Below are 17724 nucleotides of genomic sequence, written 5' to 3'. Positions count from 1 at the left end.
TTTAAATGGAAAATTGAGGCTTTTCCTTGGTGGTGCTAGCTTTTTTATTGGTGGTGCATAGGAGTGCAAAGTGTTCTGAGCAGGGTGCAATAATTTTTTACCCAAAATTCCTCCAAAGTGCCGCCAAGTTAATGGTCACGTCTGTCAGTGCATCTTTTATTATCAATATCTCAGCTTTTAGTGTAAATTCAAAATTTCTTTTTGTGGTGCACATTGGTGCTAGCTATCACGAACAAAATGGAATGAGTTTCAATTCAATTTAGGGCACTTCCGGTTAAAGTTATATTTGGCGTACAATTGGTGAATTTTTACAGTTTCCGTTGTGTTGCTGGCTTATTATTGGCATTGCAAAGTGTTCCGAGCTGGGTGCAATAATTTTTTTCTCAAAATTCCACCAAAGTGCCGCAAAGTTAATGGTCACGTCTGTCAGTGCATCTTTTATTATCAATATATCAGCTTTTAGTGTAAATTCAAAATTTCTTTTTGTGGTGCATATTGGTGCTAGCTACCATGAACAAAATAGGATGAGTTTCAATTCAATTTAGAGCACTTCCGGTTAAAGGTAAGTTGGCGGGAAAATCGGTCGAATAATTTGTAAATTACTTTGAAAATATGCTAATTTTTGGCATTTCCTGTGTGGGGCTAGTTGTTCTAATACTAGTACTTGCTATTTTGGAAAAAAGCGCTCCAATTTTCCCGCAAATAAGACTCATTTTTTTTGAATTTAAATTTCGCGCGGAACTTTAAATGGAAAATTGAGGCTTTTCCTTGGTGGTGCTAGCTTTTTTATTGGTGGTGCATAGGAGTGCAAAGTGTTCTGAGCAGGGTGCAATAATTTTTTTCTCAAAATTCCACCAAAGTGCCGCCAAGTTAATGGTAAGTTGGCGGGAAAATCGGTTGAGTAATTTGTAAATTACTTTGAAAATATGCTAATTTTTGGTATTTCCTGTGTGGGGCTAGTGGTTCTAATACTAGTACTTGCTATTTTGGAAAAAGGCGCTCCAATTTTCCCGCAAATAAAACTCCATTTTTTTTGAATTTAAATTTCGCGCGTAACTTTAAATGGAAAATTGAGGCTTTTCCTTGGTGGTGCTAGCTTTTTTATTGATGGTGCATAGGAGTGCAAAGTGTTCTGAGCAGGGTGCAATAATTTTTTACCCAAAATTCCACCAAAGTGCCGCCAAGTTAATGGTCACGTCTGTCAGTGCATCTTTTATTATCAATATCTCAGCTTTTAGTGTAAATTCAAAATTTCTTTTTGTGGTGCACATTGGTGCTAGCTACCACGAACAAAATGGAATGAGTTTCAATTCAATTTAGGGCACTTCCGGTTAAAGTTATATTTGGCGTACAATTGGTGAATTTTTACCATTTCCGTAGCGTTGCTGGCTTATTATTGGCATTGCAAAGTGTTCCGAGCTGGGTGCAATAATTTTTTACCCAAAATTCCTCCAAAGTGCCGCCAAGTTAATGGTCACGTCTGTCAGTGCATCTTTTATTATCAATATCTCAGCTTTTAGTGTAAATTCAAAATTTCTTTTTGTGGTGCACATTGGTGCTAGCTATCACGAACAAAATGGAATGAGTTTCAATTCAATTTAGGGCACTTCCGGTTAAAGTTATATTTGGCGTACAATTGGTGAATTTTTACAGTTTCCGTTGTGTTGCTGGCTTATTATTGGCATTGCAAAGTGTTTCGAGCTGGGTGCAATAATTTTTTTCTCAAAATTCCACCAAAGTGCCGCAAAGTTAATGGTCACGTCTGTCAGTGCATCTTTTATTATCAATATATCAGCTTTTAGTGTAAATTCAAAATTTCTTTTTGTGGTGCATATTGGTGCTAGCTACCATGAACAAAATAGGATGAGTTTCAATTCAATTTAGAGCACTTCCGGTTAAAGGTAAGTTGGCGGGAAAATCGGTCGAATAATTTGTAAATTACTTTGAAAATATGCTAATTTTTGGCATTTCCTGTGTGGGGCTAGTTGTTCTAATACTAGTACTTGCTATTTTGGAAAAAAGCGCTCCAATTTTCCCGCAAATAAGACTCATTTTTTTTTAATTTAAATTTCGCGCGGAACTTTAAATGGAAAATTGAGGCTTTTCCTTGGTGGTGCTAGCTTTTTTATTGGTGGTGCATAGGAGTGCAAAGTGTTCTGAGCAGGGTGCAATAATTTTTTACCCAAAATTCCACCAAAGTGCCGCCAAGTTAATGCTTTTTTTAGCACTTTAATTCCTTATATTTCTGAATGTGTGCATATTTTATTAGATTTTTTTTGTGGTTCTAGCTGGTGCTAGCTCTCCTCTACCTGTATACTAAGTCGCGGTTCGAAATTCAGTGTTTGCGGCAAATTCCTTTGATCTTTTGAATGGCCATATCTCCGTAATTATTAAAGTTAATGAATTTTTTTAAGTGGTGCAATGGAGTGCAAAGTGTACTTAACATAATGAAGTAAGTTTCAATCAAATCCGGCCAAATTTTTTTTGGCGGGAAAAAAACTTTAATTGCTTATTGTGGCTTTTCCTTGGCGAATTTAGATTTTTTTTTGGTGGTGCATAAGAGTGCAATGTGTTTCGAGCTCGGTGCAAAAGTTTTGTCTCAAAATTCAACCAAAGTGCCGCCAGGTTAATGGACCCGTTAGGTTGTGTGGAAATCAGTGTTGCCAATTGTCAAGTATTTTGCAGTAAGTTTGCGTATATGTTGTTTAAATTGTTCGTGTCTGATTTGAAACTGTTTTCTGTCTTAGATATGTATATCATTTCTAGAACTTTCCTTTTTTGTGTGTTGGTTTCTGATTTAAGTATCTTTGTGTTTTGGGAAATCGAAAGTGTGATGATTTTCTGTGCTGTGTAAGGAAAGTGCTGTGGTGTTCTTTTTTAGTTTTGTGTCGTAAGAGTGTTGGTACAGTCTTCTTTTTAAAAAAAAATATTGTGATGTTTCCCCTATATATTTTTTGTGACAGTCACAATATTGTGTATTGAGTCCCTAGGTCGAAAGCTCGGCAAAATAAATTTTACTCGACTGAAATGGCAATTATTTTTTCATCCTATTATTGAAGAAATTATTAAAAAGTTATCTAACGTGTGTGCTAAGTAAAAGTACTTTTCAATTTCTTTTCACCAAAATATGGACCGTTTATTTTGAAAGTGGTGTAAAGTCCATTTTTGAAAAAAATGAGATATCACGTAATTCATGCTTAATTTTATGTTAATTTTTTATGAATAACTAGTCCGTGTTTAATTTCTTAAAAAATTCCCATGTTTTGTAGAATTTAAAATTGGTCGGTAAATGAAATAGCATAATCATTGATTATGAAAGTGGTGTATGTCCAATTGACAGAGGTAGGCGCCTTAGCAGATGGTTGCCGATCAGTAGCCTGTTATTTTACATTTGTCTTATATTAAATACTATCAATATCTTGTAATTTTAACAATGTAATTAGCGTCTAAAATTAAAATTATTACTTCTATTTTATGTCGTGTCATTATTATTTGTAAACCAAATTGGATTAATATGAAGTATATTATTATTTATTAACATGAAATATTATTATATATTAGTATATTATTATTTGAAAATATATATTATTTGATTTTTCAAAATTGATATTAAGCGATTTTTACAACTGTCTAATTTTGAAAGTGGTGTAAGTCCATTTGCAGCCCTTAAGTACGAGGGTCGTTTGAAAAGTCCGTGCAAAAATAAAAACTACTTAATTTTTTGGGGTAAACCTTTTTTATTTTTCAACATAGTCTCCTTTTAGGCTTATACACTTCGTCCAACGCTGCTCTAGTTTGTTGATCCCTTCCGAATAATAGGATTTGTCCAAGTCTGAAAAATAGCCATTCGTTTCTGCAATCACCTCCTCGTTTGAATAAAATCTTTTTCCCGCCAGCCATTTCTTCATATTGGGGAACAAATAGTAGTCCGAGGGAGCCAAGTCTGGAGAATAGGGGGGATGTGAAACGAGTTGGAACCCTATTTCCATTAATTTTGCGACCACAACTGCTGAGGTGTGAGCTGGTGCGTTGTCGTGATGGAAAAGGACTTTTTTGTGGGCCAATCGTGGGCGTTTTTCTTGCAGCTCGGTTTTCAAACGGTCCAATAACGATGAATAATATGCACCTGTAATAGTCTGGAATGGGTGCCGGGTCATGTGGGGGGATTGAAGGGAATGAGAAAGCTGATCCTTGCGAATCCCAAAAGACAGTCGCCATAATCTTTCCGGCCGAAGGAACGGTCTTCGCCTTTTTTGGCGCAGATTCCCCCTTGGTAACCCATTGTTTAGATTGTTCTTTGGTCTCAGGAGTGTAGTGATGTATCCATGTTTCATCCACAGTGACGAAACGACGCTTAAAGTCGCGGATTCTTCTGGAACAGCTGCAAACCGTCCTTGCAACACTTCACACGATTTCGTTTTTGGTCAAGCGCGAGCAATCGCGGCACCCATCTTGCGGATAGCTTTGTCATGTCCAAATGTTGATGCAAAATATTATGTACCCGTTCATTGGAGATGCCCACAGCACTAGCAATCTCACGCACCTTCACTCTTCTGTCATCCATCACCATATCATGGATTTTATCAATGATTTCTGGAGTAGTAACCTCAACAGGGGGTCCAGAACGTTCAGCGTCACTAGTGCCCATATGGCCACTTCGAAAATTTTGAAACCACTTATAAACTGTTCTAATCGAAGGTGCAGAGTCACCATAATGTTTATCAAGCTTCTCTTTAGTCTCCTCAGGCGTTTTGCCTTTCATAAAGTAGTGTTTAATCAACACACGAAATTCTTTCGACTTCCTCGATTCAAACGAATGCCAAACACAAAGAAATAGACCGATCTGGCTGAAACTTGGTGTGTGTTCTTCCAAGTGATGCTACTAACTAAACATAACCTCGATACGCGCCAGTGGTGCTATCTCTCTGACTTTGCACGGACTTTTCAAACGACCCTCGTACGCCTAAAACAAATTTATATAACCAAATTACATATTGATGAAACAGTAGAAACATTGCCAGACTTCATATTATTTGTCTAAATTTTATAATTAACAGATATGTTAACCTTTAATTTTCTCGAAATAACAGAAAATGGACTTACACCACTTTCAAAATAAACGGTCCATATAATAAAAAAGGTTGTTTTATACAGTTTAGATTGGAGTTATTGTCTCTTCCATAGGATCCGCACACCTGCCTTACGTTCGGTAAGTGAAGGTAAAAATCTATGGTTAAAGATGACATCAATTGCTATAAAAAATTCCGTTTTTTCCCCGAGTTTTTCGACAACAATTTTCTTAAAATCTATTAAATCTGGGTTGTTGAAAAACAAATTATAGTAATAAAGGAGGATTTGCCCTATATTTTAAAGAAAATTTGGGAATTTTATCTTTTATAGAAAAAGAAAAAAAAAATGTCAAAGTTGGGTGTCTTTCAACGTTATAAAGTTATAACGCTTTTTCGTGCACTTTTTGATGGTCAAAATACAACTGTCGTAGCGGACAGTTTTAATTTGCACACATAGACAAACAGTTGAAGCAATTAAAATAGAAAAGTTTATTTTAGTAGACGAATGGCCTAATTAGGAGCAAAACTAAGTAATTGGACTTAGGCAAAAGAATAATTTATCTAAATAAGAAATTAAATTTTTTTGAAATGAGATAACGGATAGTTTTGATGGTAAGCGTTAATTGTGGCTTTAAAAAAGAACAAGGCTAGCCACAAGTTGCAATTTGCTATTTCCATATTTATTGGACAGGTTTTTGGTTGGGTCCTAGACGAGTTTGCATGCAAACCTAAGAGACCGGCTCGCAGATGTGTTTACTGGAGTCCGTGCCCTACTTCTCGCGGAGATCCTCCATGTATCGATTCTCCTTTTTATACATACATATCCTTTGTTTCTCTGACAGACTACCAAGAAAATATTTCTCAGCCGCCTTAAAAAAGAAAAAAAAAATCTTTTATCACAAAGCGTTTTCAAAATAAACATGTATTCATACTCACAAGACATTCTTTGACTTCTTCTAATGGCAACTATAAATTAATAATTACTAGGGAACGGATTCTTATGTATTTACATATTTTTTTCTAGGCAATTCACAGACGTTTTTCAACTAGAAGTATTCATACTGACACTTTTTAAGCTGTTTGAGTCTACTTTTATTTCACATATTTCCACATATTTGGATGTTATCGCATATTTATACATATTTGATTAAAATAAATAAGTATTTCTACATATTTAATCAAAATATGTACATATTTTTTCATATTTTTCATTTTGGGCATATTTTCATAATTGGGAGGTGGTTGACAGGAACTGTGAACCACAGACTGTAGGGCTGTGAATCACAGTGGGTACAATGGTTATTGTAATTTACACAGAATGCTGCTAAACAGTGACGGGCACTTGTTAGTTCTTTGAAGTTGTCTGACGTTGTCTGTTCTTTCAGCTCGTTTGTTGAAGTGTCCAATTCATTCCGTTCGGTCACTTAGTGTATTCTTTTCTGGTTGAAATGCCACGAACATCGGCCTCAAACAAACAACTGTTTGCTAAATATCTTCGCGAGTTTCCAGCAGAACTTTTTTGAAGTAATGGAGACATTTTGTACTACACAGCTTGTGACAAGCGCGTTTCTTGCTCTCAACGTTCCTAAGTCACCCAACATATTGCCACCGGATCGCACATAGAGAATAAAAACAGAAAGAAAGGGAGGACGTCCTATCAAGCCTTCCTTACATCTCCATCATCAAGTAAGTCTACTCTGAGTACAGATCTGTGTCGGGCTTTGGTTAGAGCAGATATCCCTTTCCACAAACTTAAAAATCCTCATTTCAAAGGATTTTAGTCGTTACAAGTCCATCTTACGCCCAGATCGTCGTCACTTTACGTTACAACATTTGAAATTTCATGTGGTTGCAAACAATTTCGAGGAGTGAAGTTTTCAAAAATGTTCTTTGTTGTATAAATCATTATAACTTGTAAAAACAAATTATTTTGTTCCTAATAAATTATTATAAATTGTAAAAATGTTCTTTTCTTGTATAAATAATTATAACTTCCCCCCCCCAAAAAAAAATCCATTTTCATAAAAAAAAATGTCCATTTTACTTAAATATTCCAGAAAATATTTTAAGAAAATCACATATTTTCCACATAATTGACGAAAATAAATGCATATTTTAATTAAATATTTGGCATTTTTAAATACATAAAAATCCGTTCCTTAGTAATTACCCTAATAAAGTCCTTTCTACTCTTAAATAAATATGGAAATTCGTTGGGAGGTTATAAATAGTTCCTTCCTTCCAAGGTCATCAACGTCAATCTAGTCCAAGTCCTTACCCAGTAACATGAAATCATAGTTAAACCTATCATCATAGATTCTATTCAACTCACACTTTTCTTAATTTAAATTATTATAAAAGAAATATTTCAAATAAAATTAGTCCTTTTCAAAAAAAGTCCCCAAAATTTTGAAAAATATTTATTAAATCTGATTATTGATTGTGTAGTGTGAGTGATTTTCCTCCCCCCTTTCTGTAGCACCCCCTAACTGAAGAACATTTTTTTCTTTAAATATCTATACAGGGTGATCCCTTCATAACGCACCAATCGCCAATAACTTTTTAGGAAAGCGGAAATCTGGAAAAAACCCATTAAATAAACTACAGTCGAACCTTATCAATAACGGACACTGGCGGGGGAAAGCAAAGTGGCCGCTGTTTGGAGGTGGCCGTTAGAAGGAGTGTAGGCAAGTTTCATAATGAAAAAATATGTTTTCTTTTTTCAAACATCTATTTAAAAATTGTTTATTATTAATAGATTTAAAAACGTACATAATTGCATGATTAACATATTTAGCTATATGATATTTTTTCTTAATTATACAAAAAATTTATCAAAAAACTACATATTATAGATTTAATTAATAATTTTTATAACAATTTTTATAGTAATCATCACATTTATTCATAACAATAATAATTTATTGTAAAATTATCATCATACAATCATCTATTATTAGAAAAATAGAACAAACCTTTCGGCAAGTTGACGATGGCTCGATTTGGTTTTTGCAAAATCTTCCAACACATTTATTTTCTCTTCTAGAGTTAACCACTTTTGTTTGAGAGACATATCGGTAAAAATAATATTGTTCGTCCAAAGTAATATTGAAAAATGATTAAAATGGTACAAGATGTATGGAGCTTATATAGAAAACTTTAGGAAAAACCAGAAAAAAAACAAAAACTTGAGAGAGGATAATTATTTTGATCACCGCGTCAAAACGAACTTTCAATAATAAGGTGGTCGTTGGTGGGAGGTGAAACATATAATCCGTTCCCCAAAATCAATGCCCCGCGGTCGCTATGTAGAGTGACCGTTAGACGGAGGTTCTTTTATACAAGAAAGTGTATAAGGGTAAAACGGGGAAATCCAAAAACTGTCCGTAAATGGAGGTGGTCGCTAGAGAGAGTGCCTCCTTTATAGGAGGCTCGATTGTATATGTATTTTTTTTGTCTAGTTTTCAAATTTTCCAACCCCGATGCTGTATCTTCATTTTTGGCGGAGTTACAGCCAAAAAACTGATCAAGGTTTCATAAGGACCACTAATTTTGACAATGATTATGAAAACTGCATAAAAAAAATTGTGAAAAATGACGTTAATCCCGTTTCGATATCCCTAATATTAGTCGAGTTATGTAAGATCAAAGTTACAATTTTATCTATTCGAGAACGGTTTTCAATATTAATTTTCCACCAGAAATACACGTTTTGGGAGGTCCTCTGACTGCAAAAAAAAAGCTATTTGTGAAGCAAAGAACACAAATAATAATAATTAAAGATTTAAAAAAAAATGTAGTGTAATGTAATGGTTATGGGTGAGTCAGAATAAATTTGTTTTATCATCAAATAAAAGCAATCATCACATCATGTACCCAGCATGCAAGTCTTCTTAACCTACGATTACGCTAAGAATATCTTGCCTGGGTGTTGGTCTAGTGGTCAAAAACGTGGCTTTGTAAGTGGGAGATATTTCTTTGGCAGTAAGGGACAATTGGCAGGAAAGAGCATCTCTAATGGTGGAGGCCATTTCGAGCATGATCTGTAATATTAATGAGGAGTAAAATTTACAATAAAATAGTACTTTTCTTCTTATTCAATCAAAAAACCGTTATAATATTATCATTTTGAAATTTCTTATAAGAATCATGTTTTCATTCATAACTTGTAAAATATCGCTCACAGAAAAAAAACCTTTCGAGTAAATTTTTCTTTAAAAAAAATAGGGGAACCTATTTCTGAAATAAAAACCGCACCTTCCCATTTGAAAAAATGAAGTTGGTGCCTGTATCCCGCTTCTGGAAGCACCGAACAAAATTTACAAATTAAATTTGGATTTCTAACAAAAAACTAAGGGAACACGTATTTTTTAGCTTTTTTCTAGCTATCTTAGTTTCCGAGAAAAAATCGTTAACCATATAGCTTGGGACACCCTGTATACGAGGTGTGTTCAAAAAGTAACGGGAATTTTTAAATTTCGCGGGTTTGGAGAGTCTGATTGTAAAATTTTTTTTTTTATTATGTTGGTACACATGCCCCTGAAGTACGATAAAATTTTCAGTAATATTCATTGTTTACTTCTTAAGTGGCAGCCGTTAAGGTTAGACGTGTTTTTCGAGCTTGGCGATTTTTGTTTGTTAAAAAAAATGGATCAAAAAATTTGTATTAAATTTTGCGTAAAAAATGAAATAAAGTGTGTGAAATGTTAATAAAGGCATATGGTGAGTCTGCTATGAGTAAAACAAGGATTTACGAGTGGTATAAGCGTTTCCAAGATGGCCGCGAAAACGTTGAAGATGACGAACGACCTGGACGTCCAAGCACATCAACAACCGATGAAAACGTGAAAAAAGTGAAAGAAATGGTTATGAACGATCGCCGAATCACAATCAGAGAAGTCGCTGATGATGTTGCCATATCAATTGGCTCATGCCATGAAATTTTTTCGGATGTTTTGGGTATGAAACGTGTGGCAGCAAAATTTGTTCCAAAATTGTTGAATTTCGAACAAAAACAGCGGAGAATGGAAGTTGCTCAAGAGTCACTCAATGAAGTCGACAACGATGCGGATCTACTGAAACGTGTTATAACAGGTGACGAAACATGGGTTTACGGATATGATGTCGAAACTAAGGCTCAATCGTCCCAGTGGAGGCATTCTGGATCGCCAAGACCGAAAAAGGCTCGACAAGTGCGGTCGAATGTGAAGGTTATGCTCACTGTGTTCTTCGATTTTAATGGCATAGTGCATCATGAATTCTTGCCACAAGGTCAAACAATCAATAAGGAGTACTACCTACAAGTTCAACGCCGTTTGCGTGAAGCAATCCGAAAAAAACGCCCGGATTTGTGGCAAAACAATTCATGGATTTTGCACCACGATAATGCACCTGCTCACACTTCATTGCTTGTTCGTGAATTTTTGGCCAAAAACAAAACTTTAACGATGCCCCAGCCTCCATATTCGCCAGACATGGCTCCATGTGACTTTTTTCTATTTCCAAACATAAAGAGAACATTAAAAGGCCGTCGTTTTACAAGCATAGATGACATTAAAAGCGAATCGCTGAAAGAGCTGAAAGCTATCACAAAGATCGAGTTTCAGAAGTGTTTCGAGGATTGGAAAAAGCGCAAAAGCGCTGGCACAAGTGTATTGTATGCGAAGGGGACTACTTTGAAGGCGACAATATTAATGTAGATGAATAAATAAATATTTTTTTCAAAAAACGAAAATTCCCGTTACTTTTTGAACACACCTCGTATATTATTTTATTTTATTTATTATTATTATTTTTTATCACTTTAACATGAATTATTTGCACATAACGTATGTAAATAACTAACAACTAACACATATTTATTATTATTTACATTGATAAATAAGAGAAATATTCGGGAAGAGATTAGTATTGAATTCCCAAGCGGAGGTCCCGGGTTCGAATCCATCTGCTGACCCTTAGATTTTCTCTTCAACCGAGCTTCTTACAGCTCACTGTCCGGTGATGGTCCAGTGTTATCTGTAACGAGAGAACACTCCCAGCGCCAATAACCTCAGATGTTAACGCGCCTTAAATAATAATAATTTTAATAAAAATGGAAAAGACAATTACATGGTATCAAAATTTAAATGATAAAATATGAAAACAAATTGAAGATAAAACAAAACCAAATAAAATAATTTAATGAATAAACTCTGTTAAAATTCTAAAATTCATTATAATAAATAATTAAATAAACAATTATGAATAGAGATAATAAATTTATTTTATTCAAAAAGTTAAAAAACAAATTAAAGAATTGTGCAGAAATTGACACCTGTTTTGAGAGTGGCCATTTTTGTTCTACATTTGTGTGGTTTGTGCAAAAGAGTGGACGGGAAATATTAACCCAGCATGAGTAAAACACGTAGTGTGTTCATTTACACGATGCTACCGTACCCCAATTTAAGAGATTAATTTTTTTGTTTCAAAACATAGAATTATTTTAAAGTGCAAATCTGTACAAAATTTCGATTCGAATGACACTTCATTCATGAAAATTGGTTCACGTCTCGATAATTTGAAACGATTGCTATACTTCCTCTTAACAAGTGTAAGAGCAGAATGTCGTTTTAATGTTACGTAGGGAAGCCATAACCCTATGATCCTACCAAATTTTATCAAAATCGGGCCAAGATTTACAGAGAAATTAGAAATAATAATTTTGGAGGGGGCCTTACATAAAGGGGGCTAACTCCTCTCCTATTTGATGTACAGCGTCGAGACCCCCAAAAGGCGCATCTTCATAAAATTCCGAATCGAATGACACCTCATTCATGAAAATCGGTTCTCGCGTTTAGGCGCTACGCAGTTTACAAAAAAGGTAACAACAACAACAAGAACAACAACCATTTTTGAAAATGCCGTTTTTGCTCATTTTCAGCAACTTTTTTCTCGAAATCTATTATATCTATGTTGTTGCAAAAAAATTACAGGCATAAACAAGGATTTGCCCTACTTTATAAAGAAAATTTGGGAATTTTATCTTTTATAGAAAAAGAGAAAAAAATTGTCAAAGTTGGGTGTTTTTCAACGTTACGCTTTTTCGTGCAGTTTTTGATGATCAACCCTTATACAACTGTCCTACCGGACAGTTTTAACAACTGTCCTACCGGACAGTTTTAATAGAATTATTATAGAAAATAGTTTTCTTCAATATTATTCATATAATACTATGATTCTATTAAAATTGCCATTCGAGATAAGCCTAACTACTCTTCTAGCCCAAAAATGCTTTTAATCCTATTTTTGTTGTATTCATTTAATTTAGCAAATTAGAAATTGTAGAATTAAAGAGCTTGGTGCAAAAAGGAGTTATCTACAGTTTTTTAAAATTTTAGTAGGGAAAAAAAACTAAATATGCTTTAAGATGTATTCCTTATGTTGGGTCTGCTCTAAGATTTAGTTAATATATTGTGATGGGGGTCATTTGGGGCTCTCAATTTGAACTTTCTAGGGCATTTTTTAAGCTTGCTATAAGCAAAAGTTATTTTGCAGCTAACTCTTTTTTGCACCAAAATCATTATTTTCAGTAAAACTTGAGTACATATTAAGTACTTTAGTCAACAGATTTCTTGATTTTGAGCTTTTAAGTGGCATTTTGTGTCTTGTCGAAGCGAATGTTAGATATACGAGTATTATTATGCCTGTCAAAAAAAAAAATAATAATAATAATATCTACCTAATATAAACATTAAATAAACCTAATATAAATTTTTTTGTATGATTGATTGCGTCATCTATTCTGTTTGGAGCAAAAGAAAGTTATCTGCTATAGAAAACTCATTTTTGCTCCAAATCTAGCCTAGGTTAGAGAATAAGTAATAATAAACGAGTCTTCATAAAGACTCGTTTATGCACCAAAAGATGTAGAATTGAACATACAATAGGGGGCGCCACTAAACACATTTTCTGAAAAAAATGTAGATAACTCCTTTTTGCACCAAGCTCTTCCGTTGTTAATTTAAAAAAATCTAGCGTCCATTTGCGATAAAATCTTTTCTATTTATTTATATATTTTTTTTAATTTATTTATTTTCACCACTGCAGTGTAATTCTGCAACAAGTGAAGCTGATACAACATGATGCATAGAATAAATACATGAATAGAATGAGGGGAGAATTCACCCATTGGTTAAACTCCCAATGTGGTACAGATTGTACACTAGTACTTACTTCATTTAGAAGATCACGTGGCCACCTGCGCTTCAGCCGTCTTAGTGTAATTTCCAGGCAATGCAGTAAGTTTGGGATACTAGTGGATTAGGATGTGAGGTGATTGATGTGTTGAATTTACTTTAACGGGATCTTATAGCTTCTCTGAAACATAAGGAACAAGGAAATCTCGGTGCAAGATAGAGTTAGGGACATAGTAAGGTGTATTAGTGTTTTTGACTGGAAGGATTGGATTTTATAGATATTGGAAGCTTTGGCTGAGCCCCAAAGTTCCATTCCGTAAGTCCAGGTAGGTTTCAGTATCATGGTCTAGATAAGTCGTTTATTCTGCAGTGAGAGTTTACATCGCTTGTCGAGAAGACGATAAAATCTAAAAGTAAAAAGTGTAAGATCCATTCAGTGGTACTTTTCTTTTAGCATTAGTCTTCAGAATCGAAATCCTAGCAACACATTAAATTCTTCTTAAATACAAGAGACAGAACCGTATACGATACTCGTATTACACTGAAATAGCTAATTTAGTTGTAAATGTACCCCATTCCCACAAAAGTCTTTAACCGTAAAATATTTATATTTGGGATTCAATTTAGCGAAGAATCGGCCAAGAACAAAAAGAACAACAACTCCCTCTTTTTTGTCAACGTTTCGACAAATTCATTGTCTTCTTCGGGGTTTAGCTATGCGGGTTGGTTGAGTTACAGAAAAACTGTCAATAATTCACGCCCTAAAGATGACAAAAAAGACGGAGTTGTTCTTTTTGTTCAGGACCGATTCCTCGCTATTTGAATCCCTTAATATAGAGTCTTTGATCAATTTTTTTTCTGAATAATGTTTAAAATAAAAGTTCTACTTGTGTACAAAAAAAAAAGTGTACTATGTTTAATATACAGTCGAGCCTCCCATAAAGGACACTCTCACTAGCGACCACCTCCATTTACGGACAGTTTTTGGATTTCCCCGTTTTACCTCTATACACTTTCTGTATAAAAGAACCTCCGTCTAACGGTAACTCTACATAGCGACCGCGGGACATTGATTTTGGGGAACGGATTAAATGTTTCACCTCCCAACCAACGACCACCTTATTATTAAAAGTTAGTTTGACGCGGTGATCAAAATAATTATCCCCTCTCAAGTTTTTCTTTTTTTTTCTGGTTTTTCCTAAAGTCTTCTATATAAGCTCCATACATCTTGTACCATTTTAATCATTTTTCAATATTACTTTGGACGAACAATATTATTTTCTCCAATATGTCTCTCAAACAAAAGTGGTTAACTCTAGAAGAGAAAATATAAATGTGTTGGAAGATTTTACAAAAATCAAATCGGAGCCATCGTCAACTTGCCGAAAGGTTTGTTCTATTTGCTAATAATAGATGATAGTATGATGATAATTTTACCATACATTATTATTGTTATGAATAAATGTGATGATTATTATAAAAATTATTAATTAACTCAATAATATGCAGTTTTTTGGATAATTAAGAAAAATTTGATGCATATCATATAGCTAAATAATTATGCAATTATGTACGTTTTTAAATCTATTAATAATAAACAATTTTTAAATAGATGTTTGAAAAAAGAAAACATATTTTTTCATTATGAAACTTGCCTACACTCCTTCTAACGACCACCTCCAAACAGCGGCCACTTTGCTTTCCCCCGCCAGTGTCCGTTATTGAGAGGTTCGACTATATACATTATAGGAGCCGTTTTTGAAGAAATGTCAAAATGAGTTGAACGTTGATTAATGAAATATATATTACTTGTGATTAGGTCTGCAGTGCTGGATAGCATCTTCGAATCTATCCACACATTAGCACGCATGATGACCGGTTTCGAGCTCTTCATCCATTATTAGAGATTAGATTAATCTGTTTAGTGAAGAGATTTGGGGCCTATTTTACCGTCTCTCACTTTTTTGATTTCTTTAATTTAAGGCGCGTCAACATCTGAGGTTATTGGCGCCCGAAGCTTTTTTTTTTCAGTGCACAGTGTTCTCTCATTACAGACAACACTGTCCATCACCGGACAGTGAATTGTAGGAATCACCCAGGAAGATAGAATCTAAGGGCCAGCAGCTAGATACGAGCACGGGATCACCGCGTTGGAATCCATCATATCCTAACCACTCAGCACTATCCCTCTACCTTGTCAGAAATTTTCGTAGCCATTCGCTGGAGTATTTTATTTGAACATGGGCCTAGTGTATTTTAGAAAAGTTGTAGTGTAGCTGAATTCAACAATATTTTATTATTAATGAGAAAATATTCAACATTGAAGACAACTAACTTGTCGGTACAAATTTTAAGATTCAAAGGAGTCATGTGAGTCTCAATATATTTCCAATTATTGGGCATCGGCGTTCCATCATACACCGAATGCTCATATTGAACGATGTTAAAATATATTACTCAATTCAAATTGTATTGCTTGCAGTTCCTTAATCAATACTCTGAAGTTTATTTGATTGATCAAGGAATTCAAGTAACAGATTCAGTATATCTATATAGTTTTTCTACAGAATATAACTTGCTCATATTGTAAAAGAGCTTGCATGTATTTATAGAGGTTGTTGGAACAGTTTTGTCCCTGTTGTGCGTCATTGATCGGGCATACCTTGACTATATGTCTGTAAAAAAAAACCTCTCGTTCATGGCATCTCTAGCATAACATGGAAGGTCTTTGCAAATAGAATGATTGGATTTGAACATGTTAGTTTTGGCGTGTGTTGGTTTACTGTTAGGCCCGCTCAAATCATTGAGTTTCCCCCCACCCCCAATTTTTAAGCCCATTAACCTACACTTTACATACACTTGTAAAAAGAACGTTTTGTGAATACGTGTGTACATTCTAAAGAGTTTTACTGAATGAAATATTTACTTAATACCCTGTTTTTGGTAAACATTTTTACAACATATTTTTCTGTTTTTTTGAAATAGCAACATTGCTTTTCGGACGGTTTTCTATTTGAGTTCAAAATAACTAAAAACGTAATGTAAAGGTAAAGTAATAATAATAATGCTATTTGGAGCAGTTGTCAACGTAGGATTCTGGAAATTTTGATTTAAAAAAGATTTTCACCTCGAAGATAACCTACGATAGCCTCAAAGATAGAAGATAGGTAGACCTACCCATTAAGATGATACTTTGCAGGCCATCGTGGAAACTGATACGATTCAAATGTATCGAGGGACTGCGTAGCCACACAGATGATCTAGATGGTTTAAAAAGAAACTCGACGAGTTGGCATTTCATTATTTGAATGATCTGCAAAAAATTGCCGCGTTTGAAGGTTTATTGTTCACAGCGTTTGGCGCATCTAAAATTACTTTTTTTTGGAATTCATCAAATACGATGATGACTTGGATGACTTGCGATGGCAACTATAGGAAAACGTTTTATACAGCGGCTGGGCAATGCTGAATCTCCTAAACAATTCCTAAACGCCACAACCCTTTATATACATAAACAAGGTTACAGTATGGTGGTCGGTGACTATAGTCATCTACACAAATTTTTTGAAACCATGAATGCCCTGAATACTGAAACAAAATTGGCGAAATACGCTGGAAATTACGCCAGTAATAACCGGTATTTGTCAACAGTGGGGATTCGATCCTATTGCTAGACGGCTTTACCATTTTTTTCAAATCCCCGCTTAAAAGTTAAATAAGTCAGAGATCTAAGTTCTTTTAACCATTCTATCATTCTTTCAACCATTTTGATAACCATCTTACTCGTACAACCTTCACAACTGAGGGCCAGGTAAAAACGGCATTCGTCGAATTCCTTGAATCCAGAAACTTCATCTTTTTATAGCGGATGCGATAAATCAAAGATGTGTTGATGCTAATGGTGCCTGTTTTGATTAAATTGATTAGTCGAGTTAAAAACTGATTTTTTTTTTTTTTAATTTCAGTAATTTCAAGGGTAATCAGAAAGGGTTTGGCCGATAAAGTTGGTTTGAAACTTTCCCTTTAACTTTGATTTGAATACCTCAACTTTGTTAAAAACTTTTCCCACAACTTTGGTTTGAAACTTTCCCTACAACTTTGGTTTGAAACTTTCCCTACAACTTGGTTTAAAGCTTTCCCACAACTTTGGTTTGAAACTTTCCCTACAACTTGGTTTAAAGCTTTCCCACAACTTTGGTTTGAAACTTTCCCCACAACTTTGGTTTGAAACTTTCCTCACAACTTGGTTTAAAGCTTTCCCACAACTTTGGTTTGAAACTTTCCCTACAACTTGGTTTAAAGCATTCCCACAACTTTGGTTTGAAACTTTCCTCACAACTTGGTTTAAAGCTTTCCCACAACTTTGGTTTGAAACTTTCCCTACAACTTTGGTTTGAAACTTTCCCCACAACTTGGTTTAAAGTTTTCCTACAACTTTGGTTTGAAACTTCTCCTCAATTTTGGTTTGAAACTTTCCC

The 17724-nt window shown here is 34.5% G+C and overlaps 1 protein-coding gene across 2 annotated transcripts in view; it reads left to right on the top strand.

Annotated features, from left to right (window-relative positions):
• The window catches only part of LOC141462070 (sodium channel protein 60E-like), a 207897-nt gene that overhangs the window by 71545 nt on the left and 118628 nt on the right, over positions 1–17724 (top strand). The gene's annotated exons all lie outside the window — the stretch shown is intronic.

This window comes from Rhodnius prolixus, unplaced genomic scaffold (genome assembly GCF_049639745.1).
Source record: "Rhodnius prolixus isolate KJV_2025 unplaced genomic scaffold, Rpr scaffold_12, whole genome shotgun sequence".
Lineage (NCBI taxonomy): Eukaryota > Metazoa > Arthropoda > Insecta > Hemiptera > Reduviidae > Rhodnius > Rhodnius prolixus.
This window is presented reverse-complemented; position numbering and strand designations above follow the sequence as displayed.